The sequence below is a fragment of the Typopeltis vanoorti genome, chromosome 5, assembly GCF_054136105.1.
Source record: "Typopeltis vanoorti isolate ZY-2024b chromosome 5, IOZ_Tvanoo_1.0, whole genome shotgun sequence".
In the NCBI taxonomy this organism is placed as follows: Eukaryota; Metazoa; Arthropoda; class Arachnida; order Uropygi; family Thelyphonidae; genus Typopeltis; species Typopeltis vanoorti.
The window spans coordinates 139,661,669-139,663,959 of NC_143553.1; positions in this window are offsets into that span (position 1 = coordinate 139,661,669).

Below are 2,291 nucleotides of genomic sequence, written 5' to 3' on the forward strand. Positions count from 1 at the left end.
AATAAGAAAAGAAAAAAAACTAAGAAATTTATGATGTTGTGAAATACACATTTACCTTGCCACTTCTGTGCATGTTAAACAAACAAGTATGAGAATCTTCTGTATCCTGTCTTGAGCATAATGGATTACATGAATTGTATGCTGTACAGAACATTTGCACAAACATTCTGCCATCTAAACTCTATTTATGAAATAGCAACAAAATATGAATGATAAAATAGTTACTTTTATTATATCATTATTACTATGAGTCAAATCATATGGAAACTGCTGTCTGGCATTATAGTAGTAGCTCATGTTGATTTTTGTAGACTACATAGATAAGTCATGCAAATACAATAATTTCCTCAGAGCTGCTTGGCCTACCAGAACTCACATTACATGAACAACTTGTTTCTATAAGTGCAAGCCAAAGGGTCAACAACCACTCTTTCACACAGCATAATAGCCAAAAGTTATACAGAATCAACCCTAAATTATAGAATAGCAAAATTCAGATAGCATTTATCTTCAAGTCAGTAATTTCATAATTTTTTACACTTACTATTTTATTATAAAAAAATAAAATAAAATATATATATATGTAATTAATTTTTTAATTTGGGGATACTGTATATTGGGTTACCAAGTAATTTTATAAGCTTGGTTATTTAACTCCTAATCCCAAGTAAGCAAACAGTTAAGTTTGCACCTGAAACATAGTTCAAGTCTAAAGATGGTACAACTCATTGTAAAGGTGGGTAATGTATATTGTGTATATTGTGGGTAATGTATAATGTATACACATCTCACTAGAAGATATATATTGCAGTATACATCTTCTAGTGAGATGTGCTTTACATTATGGGAAATACTAAGAATAGTGATCAGATCTTTACCCACCTTTATAATGAGTTGCCCTGGTGTTGTACCATCTTTAGACTTGAACTATGTTTCAGGTGCAAACTTAACTGTTTGCTTACTTGAGATTAGGAGTTAAATAACCAAGCTTATAAAATTACTTGGTAACCGTACTCAAACTATTACAAATATCAGTTAGATATATGAAAAGCATGTTAAAAATGTGTAATGAAGACTATGAATGAGCTGAATATTCAACAAACAATCCACAACCTTCTCAGATAATGAATAATTGACTTTTTCAATAATGTGAGGAAATGCAGAAACTACATATTTTAAACCTAACAATTTTTAAATCATTAACTGTATTTTTCTATAATCGTAAAAAAAAAATCCGTATATTAGTATTTTAAAACCAATTTGAAAACTTAGTTATTTGTCATTTTCCTGTTTTGTAATGTCGATGTATTATTGATTATCCATTATATTATTTATCCAATATAATATAGTAAAAAATTTTGTTTATATGCTTTAAATATGGTTTGATATTTTTACAAGTCTTTTGAATTCTACCTTCATACATATCAAAAGAGATGAAAATAATACTTAGCCATCAGTCACCTTCCATTATCAGATATAATAATCCAGAAATGCTCTTCATGGTGTGATAGCACATCCCAAACAGCAATAAAACAAATCAATTGGCATATAAATCAACCAAACACACCAGCCTTGTTTGACAGCCTCTCTGGTCTAGGATGTAGGTTCAAAACCCACTACCCACTGTGGCATGGATGTCTTTATTTTTCTCTTTTATCAACTCCACACATGAGAGATTATCAAACCTATAGGATATTAGTATTGTGCATGTGCATGTGTGTGCATGCGTGCACGCGCACAAGTGATTTTAGAAGAAAGATAGAATCTCTTGATTTGTAGATCTTGGGGAAACTGTGCAGCTTCCCTAAGATCTACAACTGTATAAATCATTAGCTGTATGTGCACGTTTTACATAAGGGAAAATGGAGGAAGATGGTATCCAATTCAGCAAAACAGCACTAGTGAAACTAACTATAGAGGAGTTGTAACACTCAGAAATGGAACATCTGTGAGAAAGTGATTGGAGTGAATCTGTTAGAGAGGAGTTATCAGTTAACCAGATTGCTCTCTCTCTGAAATATATCAAGCCTTTGAATGTCTGTCTGTAGATGGTACATGAATTTCATTGACCGGTATGACATGGATGTTTATTTTTTATCCCAGCCCCCACCAAGATGTTGCAAAACCTGTAGTGCATTAATACTGTGTTATTCTACATAGATTTAGCTTCAGCAGCATTACCAGATGATTTAGTTCTTAGCCTGCAGTGTTGATGTGATATAGGTTTGAAATCCATTATAGGAGAAACTGTTATAAAAAAAATAACAATAAATGAAAATCTGTTCTTAAAA